Source organism: Halichoerus grypus, chromosome 6 (genome assembly GCF_964656455.1).
Source record: "Halichoerus grypus chromosome 6, mHalGry1.hap1.1, whole genome shotgun sequence".
In the NCBI taxonomy this organism is placed as follows: domain Eukaryota; kingdom Metazoa; phylum Chordata; class Mammalia; order Carnivora; family Phocidae; genus Halichoerus; species Halichoerus grypus.
Genome location: NC_135717.1, coordinates 140,107,447 through 140,117,697, shown reverse-complemented (window position 1 = coordinate 140,117,697; position 10,251 = coordinate 140,107,447).

Genomic DNA, 10,251 nt, shown 5'->3' with positions numbered 1-10,251 from the left:
TTTGGCATCATACGTAGAAGCTTCTGGAAAACAGTTTGCACCTTGACACACTGATACAAAACTATGTGAGAGATGTATATGAAATAAAGAATATGTAATTTGCAAATTATGTTTCTGTATGCCAACAGTCTTAGAAGAAATGAATTTACCAAGTTTTCTAGATAAATGGCCAATATACAAAAATATATTTCTATACATAAGAAACAAATAGAAGTGACATTTAAGGGGTTCTTGGGTGGCTCAATCTGTTAAGCATCTGTCTTATGCTCAGGTCATGATCTCAGGGTACTGAGATCGAGACCCCACGTCAGGCTCCCTGCTCAGTGGAGAGTCTGCTTCTCCCTCTTCCTCTGCCCCTCCCCCACCCCTGCCATCACTGTGCTCTGTCTCAAATAAAATCTTAAAAAAAAAAAAAAGAAGTGACATTTAGTATGATACCATTTATGATAACATCAAGAGATATTAAACACCTAAAAATAAATCTAACAAAATATGGGTATAATCTCTACATTAAATATTATACATTGCTAAGAAAAATTTAATGAAACCTAAATAAATGGAAAAAAATGTACCATATTCTTGTATTGGAGGAATAAATGTTGTTAAGGTGTCAATTTGTCCCATATTGATTTATAGATCCAATTTAATACTAATTTTAATGTAACTTGGCAAGCTAATTAAAAATTTATGTGCAACTCTAAAGGTTTTATATTTTCCATGAAATTATCAAAGAAGTTCAACAGAGTTGAAAGTCCTACACTACTCAGTATGAAACTTTTTATAAAGTTTCATATTCATAATATTCACTTTATTGATACAAGAACAGACAGTCCAATAGAACTGAAAGTACAGTCCAGAGACGTATGTATATATACACAGAGAGAAAATCACCTAATTTGTAACAAAGGCACATCATTAATTCCAGGGGGAAGGATTTATTTTCAACAAATGATGCTAAATGGAAATAGATCATAGACCTAAATGTGAAAGGAAAAACAGTAAAACTTCTGGAATAAAGTATAGGAGAATGTCCTGATGAGTTTGAGATAAAGAATTCTTTTTTTTTTTTTTTTTAAGATTTTATTTATTGGGGCACCTGGGTGGCTCAGTCGTTAAGTGTCTGCCTGTCTTCGGCTCAGGTCATGATCCCAGAACCCTGGGATGGAGCCCTGCATCAGGCTCCCTGCTCGGCAGGAAGCCTGCTTCTGCTTCTCCCTCTCCCACTCCCCCTGCTTGTGCTCCCTCTCTCACTGTGTCTCTCTCTGTCAAATAAATAAAATCTTTAAAATTTATTTATTTGTCCGAGAGAGAGCACAAGCAGGGGGAGTGGCAGGCAGAGGGAGAAGCAGGCTCCCCTCTGAGCAGGGAGCCTGATGTGGGACTAGATCTCAGGACCCTGGGATCATGACCTGAGCCAAAGGCAGGTGCTTAACCGACTGAGCCACCCAGGCATCCCAAGATAAAGAATTCTTAAATGGAGTACAAAAAATGCTAATCAGTAATGGAAGGATTGACAAAGTCGACTTCATTAAATTAAGAACTCCTGATCGTGAAAAGACATCATTAAAAGAGCGAAAAGGCAGAACACAAGTTAAAAGAAATCGTTTATAATTCATATATCTGACAAAGGACTTAAATCCAGAACAACAGAGTTTCTAGCATCTTAGAACAAACTAATAATTGTTAAAGGAAAATACTGACAAATTAAACTTCATCAATATTAAACATTTCTTTTAAAGAAACAATAAATTGAATAGGCAGGCCACACATTGTGAAAAAAAATATTCACAAATATATACCTGATTTATGTCTAGGATATATTAACAATTCCTACAACCCAAGAATAAAAAGACAGCTAACAATTTAAAAATGGGGACAAAGTTCAACAGATACTTCACATAAGAAAAAAGTCTAATAAGTATATGAAAGTACTCAAATCATTAGTGATAAGAAAACTGCAAATTAAAATTTCATGAAATGCCCCTATAAAACCACCCAACAAAGAAAAGTGCAAGAGCAGATTACTTAATGGTTAATTATACCAAACTTTTACAGAAAACTTAACTCAAGTCCTTCTTTAACTCTTTCAAAAGTTGTAAGAGGATACACTTTCTTCACATATTCTATGAAGTTAATCTCATAAAAGCCAGACATCACAAGAAAACTGACCAATATCTTTTCTGAACAAAAATCCAAAAATCCTGGACAATAAACTAACAAACTGAATCTGGTAGCCTACTTACATGATTATACACCATGACCAAGTGGGATTTATTCCAGGAATGTAAGAGTAGTTGAACATACAAAAATCAATATAACATGCCCCATTAACAAAGAAAGGCAAACAACAACCAAACGAAAAACAAACAAAAAAACCCCACAAAAATATGATCATCTCAATTGATTCAGAAAAAACATTTCACAAAATCCAACACCATTTCATGATAAGATTCAACAAACTAGGAATAGAAAGGAACTTTCTCAACAAGATAAAGGTTATTTATAAGTAACCCATATCTAACATAATTATCAAAGGTGAAAAACTGAAGCTTTTCCCTTACAATCAGGAAAAAGACACTTTTGCACTTCAACATTGTATTGTAAGTTATAGCCTACACATTTAGGCAAGAAAAATAAATAAAAGGCACCTAAATTGGAATAGAAGAAGTAAAATCACTTTTATTCGCAGATGATATTATCTTATATATATAAAATCTTAAAGAATCCACAAATGCAACTATTAGAGTAATGAACAAATTGAAACAAAGTTGCACAATACAACATCAACACACAAATATTATTTACATTTATATACATTATCAATAAACAATCCAAAAAAGGAAATTTAAAAAAGAATTCCATTTATAATAGCATTAAAAAGAATAAAATTCTCAGGAATAATTTCAAAAAAGAAAGTATAAAACTTGTACACCAAAACCCACAAAACACTGATTAAATAAGTCTTAAAAGACTTAAATAAATGGAAAGATGTATCATGTTTATGGACTGGAAGACTTAATTTTGTTAAAATGGCAGTACTCCTCAAAGCAATCTACTGAATCAATGAAATCTCCAACAAAGTCCAATGACCATTTTGCAGAAATGAAAATCCGATTCTAAAATTAATTAGGGATTTCAAGATCCTGAGTGGCCAAAATAATATCAAAAAAGGAAAACAAAATTGGAGAACTCACATTTCCTGATTGTAAAACTAACTACAAAGCTACAGTAATCAAACTTAGTGTAGCACTGACATAAGGATAAGCATACAAACCAATGAAATAGACTTGAGAGTACAGAAATCAAGCATCTATGGCCAATTGATTTTTGACAAGGGTGCCAAGACCATTTATACGGGAAAGAGCAGTGTTTTCAATAAATGGTACTGAGAGAACTGTATAACAACGTACAAAAATAATGGATTTGTACCCTTACCTCACAGCATATAAAATTAACTCAAAATGGATCAAAGGTCTAAAGTTAAGAGCTAAAACTATCAGAATAAAGCAGGTAAACCATGACCTTGGATTTAACAATGATTTCTTAGCTATGACACAAAGAAGATGACCAACCCAAGATAAAAGACAAATGAAACTTTATCAGAATTTAAAGCTTTCGTGCAAAGGATACTAGAGAGCCAAAGACAACTCACAAATTTGTAGAAAATATTTGCAAATCATATCTGATCAGGGTGCTTAGTATTAAAAATACATAAATACATAAAGAAAATGTACAACCCACCAACAAAAAGACAAACATCCTATTAAAATATGGGCAAGAGAATTCAATGAACATTTTTCCAAAGAAGTTATAAAAATTGCCAAAAGCACATGCAAAGTGCTCTATATCATTTGTTATTAGGGAGATTAAAATACAAATCACAATGACATGCCACTTTGCACCCTAGGATAGCTATAATAATAAAAAAATCAAAATAAGTGTTGGTAAGGATGTATAGACATTTTAACCTTCATACACTACTGGTGGGGATGTCAAATGGTTCAGCTGCTATGGAAAACAGTTTGGCAATTTCTCAGTTAGTAAAACATAGAGTTATCATATGATCCAGCAATTCTACTTCTAGATATATATTCAGAATAGTTGAATGCAGATATTCAAACACAAATATTCATAGCAGCACCATTCCCAATGGCCAAAGTGTGGATACAACCTAAGAATCAGTCAACTGATAAGTGGATAAACAAGATGTGGTATACACAGATGATGGAATACTGGTTATCCATAAAAAAGTACTGAAGTACTGATAGATGCTACAAGATGGATAAACCTTGAAAACGTTATACTCAGTGAAAGAAACCAGACACAAAAGGCCACCTATTACATGATTCCATTTATATGAAATAAACAGAATAGTTAAATCCATAGAGACACAGGGGCGCCTGGGTGGCTCAGTCATTAAGCGTCTGCCTTCGGCTCAGGTCATGATCTCAGGGTCCTGGGATCGAGCCCCGCATCGGGCTCCCTGCTCCGCAGGAAGCCTGCTTCTCCCTCCCCCACTCCCCCTGCCTGTGTTCCCTCTCTTGCTGTCTCTCTCTCTCTGTCAAATAAATAAATAAATAAAATCTTTAAAAAAAAAAAAAATCCATAGAGACACAAAGCACTTTAATTGTTACCAGGGGCTGAGGAGACAGATGAATGGAGAGTTACTGCTTAGAGGGTATAGTGTTTCTTTTTGGCATGATGAAATCATTCTGGAACTATATAGCGGGGATGATTGAACAGCATTGTGAAGGTACTAAATGCCACTGAATTGTACACTTTAAAATGGTTAAGATGGTGAATTTTATGTTATATATTATAAATATTTTACCACAATAAAAAAATCAACAAGAAATAAAAGATGATACCATGTGCCCAGAAGGAGAGAGTAGGACAAGAGAATGACATTATGTTTTAAGTATCAAGAATATCACTTTTGATGGCCCTGTTTAGTATGGTTACGAGAGATCAAGGGAATAGTTATGAGACACTTGGAATATGTATCCTAATTCAATGTGGATGGGGTGCTGAACCAAAGTTTTTCTTTAAGGGAGCTACATGCAGTTTCACATCTATATCAGAAATTTATTGAAACATTTTTATACTGAATCTAATTACTCTGATCCCCTAGTTAAATCTGACACATTTTCAGGACATCGTAGTTCAAATGACCCCGTTCGATGAAATAGCAGTATATTCCTTCGGTCTCCACAATATTAGACAAATTAAGTCTGAGGAAGAACTACAAGTTCTTCTTCTTTTTTAACATTATTACCCTGTTCCTTTACCCTCCTCTTATAATCACTTATCACCCTGAGTCCCTTAAACTTTCTGTGTGCTTTCAAAATTGTAGTGCATCACATGTCCAAGTTTGCCTATACAGCTAAATAGTTCTTATACACAAGTCAGAGTTTAGAACATCCATTTCTGGGCTACTTAAAAGTTATTTTTAACTTTAACAATTACAGACCCTTTGGCTTTACAAGTTTCAGCTTTACAGGATTATAGAGATGGGGTATTTTGCATTTAGTGAGATTCAGGAAAAGATGGAGCAAATAGCACACATATGCCAATTTCCCTTTTCATTTGTAATGCATGCCAATACTATGCTTTTCTATAGTCTTTCAAATGCCTGTTAATGCTTGTACTGAAGAGATTTCATTGCTCTCAGACACAGAAACTGCAGTTCACTTCTTTTGCTTTCATTTTAATGGACTGGGGGGAGTTTTCTGATTAAAAATTATTATGAAAGCATTTTCTACTGTAAGATTTTGCATGTTATTTAAAAAGTCCTTTTTTTGTATATTAGAAAACCTGTTGTTGTTAAACACATTAGTAAGATTTTATTTCATTTCTTCACTGTGCATTTCACATAAATACTTTTCCTTTATGTTTCAGAGTTTAAAAGTGATATAATACAGAGAACAAACTGGTGGTTTGCAAGAGGATAAGGGCATGGAGAGATGGGCAAAATAGGTGAAGGGGATCAAGAGGTACAAACCTCAGTTACGAGATAAATGTCACAGAGATGAAAAGTACAGCATAGAGGATATAATCAATAATATTGTATTAACACTGTATGGTGACAGATGGTAACTACCCTTATTGTGGTGAGCACTGTGTCATGTGTAGAACTGTCCAATCATTATGTTGTACACCTGAAACTAATATAACATTGCATGTCAACTATATTCCAATAATAATTTTTAAACATTTCTGTATTTCCTAAAATTCTCTCAAATGAATAATTTCTGACTTCCCATTTAGTACAATGCATTATAAAATTGTAATTTCACAAATGTATCAGGATGAATGTATAAGGACTATACATTCTTCTTAGCAGTGAAAAATTGAAAATGCTATGAAAATCCATCAAAAGAGAATTGGTTAAATAGTCTCTGGTATATCTACTCCCTTGACAAACTATTCAGTAATAGTATAAATACAATTGTAAGATTTTATATTATGTTTTATAAAATACTGTGTACTAATTGTTTTACAATGCCTATATCAGTGAGGTAGTGCTTTCATCTCCCAATATAGAGGTGAGGTACAATAGAGTTAAGCAATTTGTTCTGTGCTTCACAAGTAAGTGGTAGCCCTATGTCAGAAAACCAGGCAATCTGACTCTAGAGACAATGCTTTTGATCACTATGCTACTGGTGTTTCTCTACATCTATTGACATGGAATATGTTCTTAATATATGATTTAAATATACCAATTATTCAGAATACAAATTGGGAAAATGGAATATATACCTATATCTTAATATATTTTCAGTAGTTGTGAGAACAAGGATTTATAGCAATCCAATTTATATTTGTCTTCCATTTTTTCTAATTCTCCATATTTGTATTTAATTAGAAAATACAGCATTAGTGATATAGAATATTCTTTTTATGTTTTAAGTAAGCTCTAGGCCCACTGTGGAGCTTGAACTCACAACCTCGAGATCAAGAGTTGTATGCTCTACTGACTGAGTCAGTCAGGTACCCTAGAGTATTCTTGATATATTAGTGTTACATGATTCCTTCTCACATGAGTGTTTGAGGGAAAATACGGAAAAACACATATACTTCTTATATAAATATACTGAATGGTTATTAACTAAAATATTAACAGTGTTTATATTTAAATGATAGATTACGGGAAAAGTTTTCCTAAATCCCTTTTTGTCTTTATATGTATATGCCATCTTTTCTTAGTCACAATATATTACATAGCAATAAAAATGTGATAAAAGCTTAAAATAAAAAATAAAGTATGATTTTCTTTGCTTCTGTAGAATACTCAGTGTTTATAGGCAGTGTTGATGGCAGGATGGCAACACAACTGAGCCCTCCTATCCCTACAGCAATGTAAACTATTTAAGTGGTGCACAGATAATTTAAAGATGATACATTCAGTGTTCCCAGAGTAAGCAATTTTCATTCCATTACCACAGCTGCATAAAGGACAACTCTCAACCACCTGCACAAATTTCTTTCAAATATGTCCTAGGAGAATCTCAGCATGCAGCTTAGCAGCCTTCTCTTAAGACAGAAACCAGGTTCAGTTATTGAGGTTCTCCTGCTTTCACTAATTCAAGGAGTCTAGATGTGTGTTTTCACAGAACAAAGAGAAATAGCGACTCCACTGAACATGAAAATCTTAAGAATTCAGATTCCAGAGGAAATGTGGTTTTACACTTAGGTTAAGTTAAACTCAAGATTTGCCTTTGTGAGTGGTCTGAACACAAGACCCTAAGACATAAAGTACATAAATGCAAATAGATAGTACATCTATTACTGTTTCACTTCCAAATCAAATCTCATCTCTTCTGTTTATATTTTAATGAGAAAGATCACAGAGTTGGAGAACCACAATGACAGGAAATAAAAACTTTAGATTAACTAATTAAATAGCGTATTTAAAAAAAACTTGTTAAATTTGGCCTACTCCATGTTCACTTTGTCACTGCTAACAGTAGAGAAATATATTAATAATTCATTTTGAGTTATTACTCAGAGGACCAGAATCAATGACCGAGGACTGTTACTACGCAAAGTCAAAAATGTCATTGAGAGTGATTTTGATTTCACAATGTTCTTGATCATAGTTTATTAAAAGATCCATTAAAAGTCCATCATGCTAATTTAACTGGGAAAATCTAATAGATTGCCATTGGATAGCTTCCACTAAATTAATGTAGAAGAATCATAACCAAAGCCTTGTTGTCATTAAGAAATAAATAAAAACTGTAATGATGTATTAATTACTAGCAGAAATCAATGACAACATTAATGAGTGAAATTAAATCTTTAAGGAAATCTAGTAAAACTTTTTGATTCTTATTTTTAAAAATAATCCATTGATATTTTGCTTTCAGTATTAATGTATCACACTCATTATAATTTAGACTTGTGTACATTAATTTGGAGTGCTATACGGGTAAACTATTCTTGTTTCCTGCCTTTTAGGAGTGCTCAGAGATACCACATTTCCTTTTTATTTTTCTCGGGTGGCAGGTTCTTTTGTAAGAGTGGTTGACCCAGTGTAAAGCTGCCCAGTTGGTAAATCAGTCTCCTTCTGTGAATCCAGTAAGCAATTTTGATTTTTCCATTATGTCCTTCTTAACCTTTATCAGTAGTAAAGGACAGATGTTGATTCTCCATCTGCTGGCCTTTTATCTTGCCTCTCATTTTGTCCAGGATCCAGGCAGAAAAGAAAGACACTCTTTATTTGACTTCTTCAAGAAACCTAGCCTGGAACAATTTGTGCATTAGGTATGTCGAGTTGGCCATTTTATCTTTGTCTTTCCTATGGGGAATCTTTCATATTAAGGAAAAAGGTGCTTAGTAAACAAGAGACTCATTTTTTTAAATGAATATATGATTCAATAAATCAATAGCACAAAAGTTTCAATAGTATGCTACTTTCTATCCTTAATCCATAAGCATGAAGTGTCTGATATTTTGCAAAGTGCTGGCATAAAAACAAGTAAGACTCAGGTCATGTCAGCAGGATAGCAGAATAGGAAGCCCTGGACTTTCTTTTCCCAATGGACACATTGATTCAACAGCAATACACAGATCAATTCTTACTGTGAGAAATCCAGAAACTAGTTGAGATGAAAGGCTCTTGCAGCCTGGGCAAGTATGAAGCCAGCTACAAAACTGATGGAAAAATTGACACATCCTCTTGCCATGATCCCCACCCTTGGTACATTGCCGTATAATTCGGAAGAAACCTCTAGATCCCAACTTATCCCTGAAGAGAGAGAGAATTAGACCACACAGACAACATTCCAAGTATTTTGGGTGCTGCCCAAGGGATGGCTTCTATCTCACCTGTCTCAGTGTTGACAAAATCAACATATGCCAGAACCTTGGAACTATAGAAAACAAAGACAGCAATTTAATCTGAACACATCCACTCACCACAGCTACATTTTAAACTCAACACAGAACAGTGGGTGGGGAGAAAACAAAACAAAACAAAACAAAACAAAACAAAAAACCCAGCTCCCACCTTCTCTCTGGGGAGGAAAAGATATGAACTACACATCCAAAGTTCTAACTTTTTTGGATGTCATCCAAGAAATTAGCATTAATTACCTGTCTTGAAGCATTGACAGGACCTCACTTACATTAGATCCCTGTGGATACAGAGAACAAAGGTGGTGGTTTGAACTACTGTGTGGGCACTCACCACAGCTCCTTCTGGCTCAGCACAGAGTGAGCAAGCCGAAACCAAAAAGAAATAGAACTAGCCACTAGCTTTTTCCTGGGGAGGGAGAGTAGGATCACACATTCAACATTCCAAATTTTCTGGGTGCTATCAAGGGATTAACTTTTATCTTGCCTAGTTCAGAGAACTGATGGGACTCAGCATATGTTAGACCTTGGGGATCAACAGAGAACAAGGCAACAGATTAAACTAGTGTATGGGCACTTACCATGGCTCCTCCTCCTGCTCAACATGGAACAAGCAGGTTAAAAATAACAACAACAAAAACAGCTCCCAGCTTTTCTTTGGGTAGGGACAGAATTGGACTGCATATCAAAAGTTCCAACTTTTCCAGAGGTTGCCCAAAGGACTGACTTCTCTGTTGCATAAATCAGAGCACTGATGGGACATGGCATTTTCTGGATGTTAGAACTACTGAGAATAAAACTTATTTGAACTATGACACAAATACTCACCACCACCACCACCCCACATACACGCACACACACACAACTAGTGAAAAACTCCAGTTCCTAGCTTAT